Genomic DNA, 16192 nt, shown 5'->3' on the forward strand with positions numbered 1-16192 from the left:
TGCCTAGTCAGCCCCAATGTGAGAATCTGGACAGTTCAGTTGAAGGTGCCAAATTCACTCACCGTTTTCATACCTCTCTGTGAGTGCTACAGATCACAACTGTTTCTAATCAGACATCTTTGCCCCTCCGAAATTTTTCATCTTGCACAACTGAATCTCTATATCTAATTAATGACAATTCTCCATTTATCTCTTCTCCTAGTGTCTGAGTTCATTTGTGTTGCTATGAAAGAACACTGGGGGCTGGGTAAATTATACAGAAAAGAGGTTGATTTACCTTTTAGTTCTGCAGGTACAAGAATCATGTCATCAGCAACTGTTTAACTTGTGGTGAGAAGTGCAGGCTGCTTCCACTCATGGTAGAAAGCAAAGGGAAATCAGCATGAGCAGAAATAACATGGTGAAAGGGGAAGTAAGAGAAAGGGAGAGAGAGAAGATGCCAAGCCCTTTTTAACAACCACCCCTTGAGGAAACTAACAGAGCAAGAGTCCACTAATTTCTGTGAGTATGGCACCAAGCTGTTCATAAGGAATCCACCCCAATGATACAAACACCTCCCACTAGGTCCCACCTTCCAACATTGGGAATCAACTTCCAACATGAAGTCTGAAGGGTCAAATATCCAAACTATAGCACCCAGCCCATAGCAACCACCATTCTACTATTTCTATGAATTTGACTAATCTGGATAGCCCATGTAAATGGAATTATATAGTATTTGTCTTTTTGCGACTGGCTTATTTTACTTAATATAATGTCCTCAAGGTTTGTCTATGTTGTAGCATGTCTTAGAATTTCTTTCCTTTAAGGCTAAATAATATTCTGTTGTATGTTTATGCCCAATTTTTTTACTATTCATCCATTGATGGACATTTCATTTACTTCTACCCTGGGCCTGTTATGAATAGTGCTGTTATGAACGTGGATGTATTATTTTAATTGTTTTGAAAATTAAAATTGCTTTCACAAATATTTCTAGTTAGCAAAATAGTTAAAAACATGCCTAACATATTTTGAATATATATATTTAATGTTGCAGCTTTTTTGAAAAAAGTAACCCCACTTTATTTACCCATTTACTTTTCTTTGGATAAAGATAGGTCTATCCAATTTGCTATATGAGAGGATTCTCAGCAAGTCCCTTTCCTATGACATAAACAGCATTTGACACTACCTTTTAAAAAGGTTTATAACGCTATAAGATGACTATAATTAATAATAGCTTATATTTTCAAAAAGCTAGAAAATATTTATATATGCCATAAATATGTACAGTTATTATGTGTCAATTAAAAATAAATTTCAAAAGTAAGCTGTAGTGGGGCTGATTTATATATGCAAATTAACTTCATCATTCAGTAGCGTGAGATTGTTGGTAGAGAAGCACAGAAATTTGTCTCTGTAAATTTTTTCCCTTTGTTTATTAAAATGGCTGAAGGATGTACTTGTTTTCAATACCTTTTCCTGTATTGCCTCCCTTCAGGCATATGATATGATTATTTCTGGTCTTTTTTCCTAAAATGTACTTGCTGATATTTGAAATACTGACCCACACCAATTTGTGCAGATACTCTGTATTTTTAGAAAATACTCCTTGTATTGAAGTTAAATAAAACTATCTTATTCATATTTTAATTAAATATGTACTTGCCCATCTGAACAACACAGTTCAGGTCAATCTAAACTCTATATTTCAAATAAAAAGTACATAAATATAGAAGCCAGTTTTAGCTGCTTAGAGTAATAATGAAGTTTCTTGGCATGAGATAATTTTATGATTGGTAAAGTAGAACCTCCAAACAATTAAGACTTTGTCATAAATAGCTGGAACATCTTAGAAATGGATAAGAACTGTTTTACAGCTTTAAGGTACAAATACCTTGTAATTCCTTAGTTTACTTCAAGCTAAATTAATATGGTCTAGAGAGTTCACTTGTCAAATAGAGAGAAGGTCCATTGCCACAGGGTGTCACTATTGAATGCTAGTCCTCCACCATCTGACCTGCTGATTGATAGGAGCTGCAGGCAAGCCTCTCTGGCCTGGTTCCCAGGGCACATAGATATTGTCTTTTACAGAAGGCTATTTGGTGGAAATTGTGCTTTTTGAGTGTGTGTTCACCCAGCTGTCCCTGCTGTATTCCCCAGATCCTGATATTTAGTGCCCTCCCGCATCTGAAACATACAGCCATTCTCCTTACAGGTCAGATTAGCTGCCTGTGTGTCCTTTAAGGGCTTACATAATTTTCCACTTTCTCAGAGTCTAGGAATTCAACCATGATACAGTTGACTGTTTTCCTTATCAGCACCAGTAGATTAAGAGGAGTGATTCCATTTACACTCAAGCAACAGATGGCTCTGCATCTTCCTCCAAGAGAGTCTTAAATTATTTTCCAAGTTAATCCATCTCTTCCGTCTAACCCTCAAACAGAAAAATTTAATATTGCCCCTTGCTGCAAGGATCTTGAGCACCTTGACGAAGAATCCTTCTCTGGTAAAAAAAAAAAAAAAAAAAAAAAAAAAAAGAAACCTCTTTTTTCTTTACTGGGGTGTCTGTGCGTGTGTGTGTGTCTGTGTGAAGGGATAACTTCCATGTCTAACAAGAATATTTGCTCGAGATCTCCCCATCACTTTTCCAGCTGTAGAAGAAAAATGTGTGAAAAGACAGGCTGATGCATACTTACTTGTGTATATGAGATGATTACTTTTGTACAGAAGTAAGCACCACGTTATTTAAGGAACATGGCAAAATTATCCTTTCTAAATATATCTCACTGATTGATTTCCTACAGAATGTTTATGATTTATTTACATTATTTAAGTCACAGTACCTTTTTAAAGAGAACTCTTTTAGAATGAAGGTACTCTTGTACTAATTGTGATGGTGTCAGTAATAGTTGAACAAAGTGTGTTATTTTTTTTTTTTCTGGACAGTAGGGATCCATTATTTCTGATGAGGTCATACCCTAGAATCAAAGGATCATCATTTAATATAATAGAGGTCATGGGATACTTTTCATGCCTTGCCAGGGGACAACTTACAAAAGGGGGCCAATGTGTATTAATTTAATCCAGTATATAATATGTGCATAGAATGAGTGGAATTAAATATTCTTCATACATAATCTCATTTAAACATCTCAGTAGTCCCATGGGCAGATAATAATATTCCAAATAACAAGTTAGGAAAAGAAGTCCCAAAGACATTGAGTAGCCTGCCGTGGTTCACATGACTTGTAATTGGTGGAGGCAGGGTTCAAAACACTGGTCAGACTGATCACTTAGCTCATGTCCTCCATCACATGCTACACTATTTACCATGAGAAATATTCCTTTTAATAACAATTACTAAGGATTCTTATTCCTTGGTGGTTTATAAACTGCTTCTACATAACAAATTAAACTTTCCCAGTTGTTTGAGATATCTGTAACTATTATGGTCTTCATTTCACAGATAAAGAAATAAAAAAGTTCTGAGAAATTGAGTAACTTGACTGAGATCCCTTAGCCAGTAGAGTGGAAGACCAAGGTCCAGCTGCTGCCAAAGCCTTTGTATATGCACACTTGAATAGACCCAGTCCCACGTGAGACCTCCTTAAAAAGAGGGGGCTTCACAAAAGAATTGGATCCCTCAGGCTATGCCAACCAGATATGGCTAAATAGTAATTGTATAAAATTAAGTAGCTAGGAAATAATTCTGATTACAATTGATTTAGTCAATTGTTTAATATAACTTCCTTTTTTTTTTTTTTGAAACAGAGTTTTGCTCCTGTTGCCCAGGCTGGAGTGCAATGGCGTGATCTCAGCTCACTGCAACCTCCGCCTCCTGGGTTCAAGCCATTCTCCTGCCTCAGCCTCCCAAGTAGCTGGGATTACAGGCGCCGCCACCACACCTGGCTAAATTTTTGTATTTTTAGTAGAGCTGGGGTTTCACCTTGTTGGCCCGGCTGGTCTCGAACTCCAGACCTCAGGTGATCCACCTGCCTTGGCCTCTGAAAGTGCTAGGATTACAGGTGTGAGCCACCACACCCGGCCTAGTGTAACTTACTTTTTAATAGACTGATGATATGTATAGACCACCAAAGCAACTAAAAGAAGTATTTGGCAACATGAAACAACCATAGATATTCTGTCAAACAGGAAATAATAAGATAAACATGAAATTATCTCTTCAGAACCATGAAAACAAAGGAATTGTTACTATGAAATATACCCCGGGTTTTTACAACTTAAATCTCAATTCTTGACCAGTATTTCGGGACAGCATGATGCTCTGTCTGAACTAGTTTTGTCCATTAACCAAAGGGTTCTATAAAATTATTTTAACTTTTTCTTATTTTGGTTTTGTGGCTAAAATTGTTATAAACTTGTCATGCTTTCAGAGCAATGGCAACCCACTAAACTACAAGGGCTCTGGAGCTATTTCCTAGTTTAGAGGGCAGGTCAGTGGATCATTATTCTTGAAGTCATATAGCATGCTCCATTAGCTTGGAAAATGATAGCCACTACAGCACTTGCACTCCTCCTCTTGAGCAAATAAAATGAGGAAATGAGGCATATGCTTTTCTCTATGGTTGAACAGTAGCTGAAGCAATGGAACATCATGGACAACAGAGCTAGAAAATTTAGTTTACATTTTATGGGGATTTAATAGACATTTAGTAAGCTAGGCCACCTTCCCAGCTCCACCACTAACACCCTACATGAAAAGAGAAACAAAAACAAGCACGTATGTGTTGCCAAATACACATGGATTTAAAGGGATATCAGAAGAGCAAACATGCAACAGGGATAGTCCTTGATCCTACAGGGCCTTTTATTTCAGTCAGCAAATCCACTCTGTAAGGTTTATGAAGGGTCCAATTTTCCCTTCAAATTCACATGTTTCCTGATTGAAAGAGTCAGAAGGAAATTTCCATGCCATGATACTGAACAGATCTCCAAATATGAAGACACTTGCTTTCTTCTCCAAACCCCTCTAATTGACTCCCTATAAGTCTGCTCCTGACCTCCATGTTGCCAAGCCAATTGACACCTTTCTGATCTTCTTTTGCACACTTAGCACCATGGCATTCTCCTTGTTTTCCTTCATTCCTTCTAACAGTTAATGTTCAGTTAATGCTCAGCTGACATTGCCAGTTCTTTTCAATACAAATAATAAACTAGAATCACTCAGGATGTGTTCATGGACTCAAATTCTCACCTGTAATCCTGGCTATTTCCTCCATCCTTGTAAATCCATCATTTGTATGATTCACAGCTCTCTCACGCTGAATTATTAGTCTCCCACAAGCCTTCCTCTATTGTTTTACTCCTATTTTGATCATCTCAGTAAGTGGCAACTTCATCAATCCATTTGCCGAATTCTGAAAACAATGTTATTTGCTAACATATTCTCCTCATTATGTCTCACATCCATTCCACATGTCCCTTTACTTCTACAAGCAATTCATGTTTTTTAATATAACCAGTTTTCTTCATTTCTCTTGCATCTACATTGTTACGCTTCTAGTCTGAGAAATTGCAAAAGCCTCCCATTTGGACATAATGCTTCAATTCCTTCTTAATTTTGCACCCTGAAATTTTTTTTATAAAGTATAATTTATAACACTTCCACTCTTCCCCACTTTAAAACTCCTCTGGACAGTAAACCTCTTTTTTCTTCACTCTTACCCTGGATATCTCCAAGTCACCTTTCCTTTCTCAGATCAAATCTTATATCTCCAAAAAGACCTTTTGCTGGTCTGAAAATATAAATTAAATCTCTCTCATCATAGTGTAAATGGAAATTATGATTTATTTACATTATTTAAGGCACAGTATCTCTTTAAAGAGACCACTTTTAAAATGAAGGTACCCTTGTACTAATAGTAGTGCTATCACTACTGAACAAAGTTTGTTATTTTTTTTTTTTTTCTGGACAGTAGGGCTCCATTATTTCCGATGGAGTCATAACCTAGAATCAAAGGAACATCATTTAATATACTTACTAGAGATCATAGTGGGATGCTTTTCATGCCTTGCCAGGGGCCAACCTGGCATAGAACCTTTATGACACTTAAATACAATATAAAATTAAGTTGAATATCTTGAAATTTAAGCTCAAGACTAAAGCTGAAGATAGAACTGAATCATCTCTTCTAAGGAGAGTTGCAGTACTTATCAAAAGGTGCTCATTCTAATTTTTCAATCATCAGCTCTTATCATGAAACACTACTGGCAAAAAAAGAGAAGAAAATAAATAAAAGAAAGAAAAAATATTTTAAAATTCACTGAGCAGATATTCCTTTCTTTGTTTACAAAGAAGCAGAAATTTTGCCCTTATCTCACTTTAAGTAAAATGAAGGCTTAAAAGACCATTTAATCACATCTAAGATTAATACAAATAGTTACTCTGAAGGCACTGACCACTGCAATGCAACTAAAAAATATAACAATTTAAATGTATTACTATGCTTTAAGGAACATATTTTAATGGTGAATACATTTTTTTAAAATACCAAGAAGAGTATGAGCTTAAATCAGAGTTATAGGGTGGTTATTAGAAAGCCAAAGTGAATGTCTGTGTTTCCATATGAATTCTAGTCCTAGAAAATTAGCCTTGGAACCTCAGAAAGACAAGTGAGTGAAACCTTACACTTCTACAGAGGAATAGAGTAGGATGTTCAAGTGGTACTGTATTGATTGTTCCTTTCTGGAAGAAGCCAACAAAATCCTTGGAGAAAAGCATCCCACAACAGAGGAAACCAACAGCTCAATTACAACATCTCTAGTCACTGAAGACATTCACTCTTCATAATGCCTCTCTCACAGCTAGACAATGGAGGATCCAGAAGCAAGAGAGCAAACTGAAAAAGATATATAGATAAGCAAAGATGGGGGGAATATTGTGTTGTATATGCTGTTGAATGCAAGATTTTTAAATGGATGTGAGATTTTGCTGGGACTGGATGTTTCAATGTCAAAAATGAGATGATTCCTCTTCCTTAAAAAACCCTGAAACTTATGCATCTGCCTGAGACACTCTTAATGACTGGAGAAGGGAATTCAACAGAGTATGTTTAAAGTCAGGAGTAGGAGAATAAAATTTTATCTTAGTTATGCTGAACCAAGTTCTTTCCACTTAATAAACTGTTACATATATTCCTTAGTATTTTTCTTTAATATTCACCTGTCTTGTTAGATTATGTATTAGTTCATTCTAACACTGCTATAAAAAGCTGCCCGAAACTGGGAAATTTATTTTTTTAAAGAAGTTTAATTTACTCAGTTTCACATGGTTAGAGAGGCCTCAGGAAACTTACAATAATGGTAGAAGGTGAAGGAGAAGCCAGCACCTTCTTCACAAGGTGGCGAGAGACAGAGAGAGAGAGAGAGAGTAAGTGCCACTTTTAAACCATCAGATCTCGTGAGAACTCACTATCATGAGAACTGAGAACACCAGTGAGGAAACTTCCCCATGATCCAATCACATCTCACTAGCATCCTCCCTTGACATATAGGGATTACAATTTGAGATGAGCCAAACCATATCATTCTACCTCTGGTCCCTCCAAAATCTTATGTTCTTCTCACATTTCAAAACACAATCCTGCCTTCCCAATAATTCCCCAAAGTCTTAATTCATTCTAGCATTAATTCAAAAGTCCAAGTCCAAAGTCTCATCTGAGATCTGGCAAGGTTCTTCTGCCTATTAGTCTGTAAAATAAAAAACAAGTTAGTTAATTCCAACATACAATGGATGTATTAGTCTGTTTTTATGCTGCTGATAAAGACAGACTTGAGACTGGGCAATTTGCAGTAGAAAGAGGTTCAACTGGACTAACAGTTCCATGTGCCTGGGGAGGCCTCACAATCATGATGGAAGGCAAGGAGGAGCAAGTCACGTCTTACGTGGATGGTGGCAGGCAAAGAGAGAGACTGTGCAGAAAAACTCTCGTTTTTAAGATCATCAGATCTTGTGAGACCTCTTCACTATCATGAGAACAGCATGGGAAATGCCCACCTCCATAATTCAATCATCTCCCACCAGGTCCTTCCCACAACACGTGGGAATTATGGGAGCTACAAGATAAGGTTTGGGTGGGGACACAGAGCAAAACCATATCAATGGGGGTACAGGCATTGGGTAAATGTTTTCATTCCAAATAGGACAAATTGACCAAAACAAAGGAGCTACAGGCCCATGCAACTCTGAAACCCAGCAGGGCACTCATTAAATTGTAAAGCTCCAAAATAATGTCCTTTGAATCCATGTCTCACATCGAGGAGACGCTGATGCAAGGGGTAGGCTCCCAAGGCTTGGGCAGCTTCACCGCTGTGGCTCTTCAGGGTGCAGTCGCCATGGGGTGACCACTTTCATGGTCTGGCTTTGAGTGACTATGGCTTTTCCAAGCACATGGTTCAAGCTGTTGGTAGATCTACCATTCTGGTATCTGAAGGATGATAGTCCTCTTCTTACAGCTCCACTAGGCAATGCCCCAGTGGAGACTCTGTGTGGGGCCTCCAACCCCACATTTCCCTTCATTGCCCTAGTAGAGGCTCTCCATGAGAGTTCTGTTCCTGTAGCAGACTTCTTTCTTGACATCCAGGCATCTTCATATATGCTATGAAATCTAGGCAGAGGTTCCCAAACCTCAACTCTTGTCTTCCTGCAAGCCTGAAGGCCCAACACCATATGGAAGCTGCCAAGACTTGGGGCTTACACCCTCTGAAGTCATGACCTGAGGAGTACCTTAGCCTCATTTAGCCATATCTGGAACTAGAGTGTCTAGGACACTGAACGCCATGCCCTGAGGCTGCACAGAGGAGTGGGAGTCCTGGTCCTGGTTCACAAAATCACTTTTTCCTCTAAGGCCTCTGGGCCTGTGATGGGAGGGGCTGCCATGAAGATCTCTGAAATGCCCTGGAGATATTTTCCTCATTGTCTTGGCTATTAACATTTACCCTGTCACTTATGCAATTTTCTGCAGCTGGCTTGAATTTCTCCCCATAAAATGGATTTTTTTCCTTTCTACTGCATTGTCAGGCTGCAAATTTTCCACACCTTTATGCCCTACTTCACTTTTAAACATAAGTTCCAATTTCAGATTATCTCTTTGTGAATGCATATGACTACATGCTTTCAGAAAAAGCCAGGTTACATCTTGAATGCTTTGCTGCTTAGAAATTTATTCTGCCAGATACCCTAAATCATCTCTTTGAAGTTCAAAGTTCCACAGATCTCTAGGGTAAGGGCACAATGCCACCAGTCCTTTGCTAAAGCATGGCAAGAGTGGCTTTTGTTTCAGTTCCTGATAAGTTCCTCATCTCCATCTGAGACAACCTCAACTTGGACTTCATTGTCCATACCACTATCAGCATTTTGGTAAAAACCATTCAACAAGTCTCTAGGAAGTTCCAAACCTTCTCATATCTTCCTGTCTTCCCCTGAGCCTTCCAAACTGTTCCAACCTCTGCCCATTACCCAGTTCCAAAGTAGCTTCCACATTTCCAGGTTATCTTTATATTAGTACCCCACTATCCCAGCACTGATTTTCTGTATTAGTTCTTTCTCACACTGCTATAAAGAACTACCTGAGACTGCGTAATTTGTTAAAAAAAAAAAAAAAAAAAAAAAAGGTTTAATTGACTCACAGTTCCACATGGCTAGGGAGGCCTCAGGAAACTTACAATCATGGTGGAAGGTGAAGGAGAAGCAAGCACCTTCTTCACATAGTGGCAGGAGAAAGAGAGAGCAAAGGGGGAAGTACCACTTTTAAACCATCAGATCTCATGAGAACTCACTCACTATCATGAGAAGAGCAAGCGGGAACCATCCCCATAATCCAGTCACATCCCACCAGGTCCCTCCCTCAACATGTGGGGATTACAATTCAAGATGAGATTTGGGTGGAGACATATAGCCAAACTATATCAGATTACAATTCCCCTTAAGAGAGGAAGTCATGCTTGACACCTTCATCAAAAAAATATTGAGTTGGTTATCATTTTTTGATACTTCCATCTCAGCTATCAATATGTTGGTAAAGATGGCCCAAGAAAACCATTAGAAAAAAAGGTGGCCTTAAGTCAAATTCTGATAAAAGTGGCTTTTCTCATTTCTACTTCTCCAATTAGTTAAAGAAGACGCATGTCAAAACAGTAATATAATTTAAGAATTAAAAAATTGAGACGTGGGTTGTTTTCTCTCTAATATTTTGAAAGTTAAGTGGTAATCTTGACTCACTTACAGAAGTCATTTGAACAAACCTACAGTTTTAGTTACTTATTGCTGTATGTCAAACTATCTCCAAATCTTATGCCTTAGAATGATAATGATTTATCAATGTTCATGCTTCTGTATATTGGGAAAAGCTCACCTGGGTCGTTCTGCTATTCTCATTTGGGGTCTCATGTAGTACAGCCAGATGTCAACTGGGGCTTCAATATCCTCATGGTTTTCCAATATAACTAAATAGACTTGAGCTTCTTTGCAGACAGGGTGGATTTTATGGACTACCACCCCCAGTATTCAAGGGCTTATGAAGATTCTGCTTGTGTCCCACTTGCTAACATTCCAGTGAACAAACCAAGTCACACAGCCAAGCCCAGAGTTAATGTAAGCAGGGATTACTGAAGGATCTAGATATTAGGACATATGTTCGTGGGAGACGACGAAGAAAACATCACAACACAGTTACACAAAGAGTCAGAGGCACAGGTAAATTTGACCTTGGGTTTCTCTGACTCCAAACCTGTAACTTCACAATAGCACAATGGCTTCTCAGTTATTATATGCTACTTTCTCATTATCACTTGAAAATCTAGGAATAATAGGGGAGAGTAAAAAGATGAAAAATATTTTTCCCTAGGCTATCACTGCTTTCTTCATTTCCTACAATTCTGCTTTCTTGACTAGTGGCTTGCCTACGACTCCAAGGTAATTTTTCTTAAAATTGTAGTGATTATGTTCTCCTTTCATATATTTATTTTGTGCCTATTTTTATACTCCAAGATTCTACTAATAGAATAGATGAGAAGTCATATGTCTCTAGATCCATGTCCATTATCATGTACATCCTCTATATTACATAAACTTGTGCATGCACATGTTTGTAAACTTACACACACATACACAACAATGTTGATACCCAAAGAATTATTTTGTTAGCAAACTTCTACATTTCATGAATATATGGTTATAATACTGTATTTCTCTTCTACAAAAGGACTAGATATGTTAAACCTAATGCTTAGAATACTACTGCACAGGTTATTTCCATAACTAGTTTTAATTAAAGCATCCTCACTGAAATGACTTAATTCTGTTATGAATTAGTGTAAGGGATGGTAAAAGTTCATACACGAAAGAGTTCAGAGCCACTCATAAAGGCAACATTTGTATATAAAATAATGAAGGAAGAAAATGGTGGGGAGGGCCAAGATGGCTGACTAGAAGCAGCTAGTGTGCACTGCTGTCACAGTGAGAAGAAAAAGTGGTGATTAAATAGTGTATTTTCAACGGAAACATGCAGGTGGACACACTGTGATTCATCAAGGAGCGCTATGTGGAGTCTGGCAGAACCACTGCTCAGGCACAGGCAGAGTCCCGGGAGCCTTGGATCCCTGGGCATCCCAGCATTAGCAGCTGCACTTGTACCACCTTAACTGCCCTTTGGCTGGGAAAGAACAAAAGGCCTAGTCACTACCCTGGCACCCCCAGCATGCAGCAGCCACCAAATGGAGAGGAATCCAACTCCTCTTCCCTAGAACCCCCACCCCCCCAACTCGTCACCAGGCAGGGCAACCAGCTCAGGACCACAGAACAGCTGACCCACCCACGGCTGAGCACAACAACTGGTAGAGGCTCAGTGTTTCCCTGGGGAGAGACTCCCAGAGGCAATAAACAGCCCCTCGGCCACTGCCACAGGAGTGGTTCTGCCCCTGATGCACTCAGCCTGGGAAAGAAACAAGGCGCCTGAGGGCTTCACCCAAGCTAACAGCATGCCACAGCCACCGTACCAACAGGATCCCAGTCTCTCCTCCCTGTGAGCCCTTAACTCCTGCTTCCCAAAAAGCAGAACCCCTAGCTTGAGCCAGCAGTAGAGCTGCCCTATCCCCTGGCTGAACACGCCCAGTAGCAGTGGCTCCTAATTTATTGGAAGTAGCGCTCCCAGGGGCAACCAAAAGCCCTCTGATGCTGCCTCTGCAGTGGAACTGCCGTTGCTGTCCTTGGACTGAGGAAGGAGCAAAGATCCTGAGTGCTTTATCTACACCTCCAGCAAGCTGCAATTGCCCTAAGGAGAGGAGGTAAGTTTGTCTCCCATGAGGTCCACCCACCCCCCTTGCTCGCCACCAGGCAATTAAAAAAAAGCTATTTTAAAATTCATATGAAAGCAAAAAGTGTGCCCTAATAGCCAAGGCAATCCTAAGCAAAAAGAACAAAGCTGGAGGCATCATGTTACCTGACTTCAAACTATAATACAGGGCCACCATAGCCAAACCAGCATGGTACTGGTACAAAATCAGATACATAGACCAATCAAACAGAGAGCACAGAAAAAGGCCACACACCTACAACCATCTCATCTTCAACAAAGCTGACCAAAAAAAAAAAAAAAAAAAAAAAAAAAAGCCATGGGGAAAGACTTTCTATTCAAGAAATGGTGCTGGGATAACTGGCTAGCCCTGTGCAGAGGATTGAAACTGGTCCCTTTGATCCATCACATATCCAAAGATCAATTTAAGATGGATTAAAGACATAAAGGCAAAACCTAAAACTATAAAAAACCCTGGAAGATAACCTAGGATATACCATTTTGGACATAGGAACTGACAAATATTTCATGACGAAGATGCTAAAAACAATTACAACACAAGCAAAAATTAAGAAATGGGATCTAATTAAACTAAAGAACTTCTGCACAGCAAAAGAAACTATCAACAGAGTAAACAGGCAACCTACAGAATGGAGAAAATTTTTGCAAATTATGCTTCTGACAATGGTCTAATATCCAGCATCTGTAAAAAACTTAAACGAATGTACAAGCAAAAAGACACCCATTAAAAAGTGGGCAAAGTGGCCGGGTGTGGTATCTCATGCTTATAATCCCAGCACTTTGGGAGGCTGAGGTGGGCAGATCACCTGAGGTCAGGAGTTTGAGACCAGCCTGACCAACATGGAGAAACCTTATCTCTACCAAAAATAAAAAATTAGTCAGGCATGGTGGTGCATGCCTGTAATACCAGCTACTCCAGAGGCTGAGGCAGAAGAATCACTTGTACCTGGGAGGTGGAGGTTGCAGTGAGCCGAAATTGTGCTATTGCACTCCAGGCTGGGCAACAGGAGTAAAACTCCATCTCAAAAAAAAAAAAAAAAAAAAAAAAGAGGCAAAGCAAATGAACAGATTCTTTTCAAAAGTAGACATACATGCAGCAGCCAACAATCATGTGAAAATTACTCAACATCTCTGATCATTAGAAAAATCAAAACCACAATGAGATACCATCTTACAACAGTCAGAATTGCTATTATTAAGAAAATAAAAAATAACAGATGCTAGCAATGTTGTGGAAGATAGAGAATGCTTATACACTGCTGGTGGGAGTGTAAATTAGTTCAACCATGTGGAAAGCAGTGTGGCTATTCCTCAAAAAACTAAAAACAGAATTATCATTAGACTCAGCAGTCTCTCTATTGGGTATATACCCAAAGGTATATAAATTATTCTACCATAAAGACACATGCACTTGTATATTCATTTCAGCACTATTCACAATAGCCAAGACATGAAATCAACTTAAATACCCATCAACAGTAAACTGGATAAAGAAAATGTGGTACATATATGCCATAGATTCTATGTAATCACTAAAAAAAGAACAAGATCATATCCTTTGCTGCAATATAGATGGAGCTGGAGACCATTATCCTTAACAAACTAATGTAGAAACAGAAGACCGAATACCACAAGTTCTCACTCATAAATGGGATCTAAATGATGAGAACACGTGGACACAAAGAGGGGTAGAACAGACAATGGGGCTTACTTGAGGATGGAGGGTGGAAGGAGGGAGAGGATCAGAAAACATATCTATTGGACACTATACTTTGTACCTAGATGACAAAATAAACTGTACTCCAAACCTCCATGACACAAGTTGTCCTATAGAACAAACCTGCATATGCACCCTGAACCCTAAAAATGTTAAAGGAAAAATAAAGAAAATCGTAAAGAGTTTATTTCTCCCAGCACTTTGGGAGGCCGAGGCGGGCGGATCATGAGGTCAGGAGATCAAGATCATCCTGGCTAACATGGTGAAACGCAGTCTCTACTAAAAATAAAAAAAATTAGCCGGGCGCGGTGGCTGGCGCCTGTAGTCCCAGCTACTCGGGAGGCTGAGGCAGGAGAATGGCATGAACCCAGGAGGCGGAGCTTGCAGTGAGCTGAGATTGCACCCCTGCACTCCAGCCTGGGAGACAGAGCGAGACTGTCTTAAAAAAAAAAAAGATGATTATATTTCACCAGAATCTAGCCAGCGACATGATATATTTATATTTTAGCATACTCGAAGTTTGGAAAATGGGAAAATGAGAGAATTCTGGCAAGATTTTATAGAAATTATTTTTTTTTCCAGTGTGAAAGACATTAATGGAAACAAAGAGGTATGGACCAAATTTTAAACTTGAAATGATACTCAACTTCATGAATGTGTCACATTAAGAATAATTTCAACTTGGCTTTAATTTCTATGCACTTAGCTTTAATGCCCATTGAAATTACAGAAGCATAGTTTTCTCTATCCATTTTCATTTCTTTTACATTGATATTCCCATTGTGCCACTGATTATAATAATTACATAGATTTATGATTTAATCTATGACCCTTTCATATCAAAGGTCATGCAATATGCTTCTTAAAATAATAATTACATAACATAGAAGTCTGTTACAACACCTTTAGATTGCATGATAGTTGATAGTTACTAATGAAGTAATTAACATTAGAGCACCTCCTTTGTTATATAACATTGAGTTAGTGAAACAGTTTACCTAGTCTCCAGTGCTGCAGGTATACAAGTTACATTTGCAAGCAGAGTATCTGCTAGGCAAGCTTTCATTATTTTTTCTAGTATTCCCAGCTCTGCCCCTGGGAGTGTATTTCTGGCATATGTTAGAAACTCAAAAAACTTAGCTGATCTATATTTTAAAAAACTTTTTACAATGTTTTTTAAACATTTCTGGGGAAAAGTAATTTCAATGGTAGGAAACAGAAGATGTGCACACTTCAGAGATGGTCCAATTACATTCTATGTATGACACAAAAGGTTCCGATATTTAATCAGGAAATGACTTTATGGCCTTTCTTGACTATGGGCAACATAATTTTGGAAAAGCTAGAAAGAAATGAAGCCTGATAACATCACTGCTTTTGTTTATCCACAAAGCTATTTAATGAATGTCAGTTAAATAACTCATTCTATATAAGATGATATCCCATACAAAGAGCACTGCCTAAGTGAGAATTGTGCTTGTCAGCTTTGCAACCTGCCTTCTGCTGGTAACACCTGGTGAAACAGACATATTATCAGCTTAATATCTCAAGAAAAAACAATTTTATTAACTGATAAACTGATTATAGGCAGACGTCTATGATTACCTATTACAGAGACCATTGAATTTCTTTAGTTAAGAGACTAAAAACATCATCAATCGCTCTGGAAGTATTCAAATATGTTAAGTGACAGACAAGAAGAGTCATAAATAAATTCCAAATGAACCTATCTATCAGAGTTTAGTCATGTCAACAAGAAAGTCATTAAAATAGCCCCTATTTGAAACTTTAGAAAATTAAGAGTTTTCCTGGACCTATTTGTCAATTTATAAAAGTATTCAAATATTTCTGCTTTGTATTTTGGCCTCCAGATTCTAAAATGGCATTGTGACCCAAAACATTTTTTTTCCTTGAATTTAGATTTTTCTGCTACTAAGATAGTTACTTTAATTCTGGTTATTTTAAAGTATTTCCTGAATAATCAATTTAAAAAATCCTAATATCATAAATCCTGCACACAAAGCTAAATTTTAACATAGTTTAAAATACATATTTTATTTTTTCACAGACTTCTTAATGTTTTTGATTTCTTGTTTGGGTAAAGATTTAGGATTTTTTTTTAAAAATTTACCATCCAGTTTTATTCTATTCTGCTACT

This window comes from Hylobates moloch, unplaced genomic scaffold, assembly GCF_009828535.3.
Source record: "Hylobates moloch isolate HMO894 unplaced genomic scaffold, HMol_V3 SCAFFOLD_11, whole genome shotgun sequence".
NCBI lineage: Eukaryota > Metazoa > Chordata > Mammalia > Primates > Hylobatidae > Hylobates > Hylobates moloch.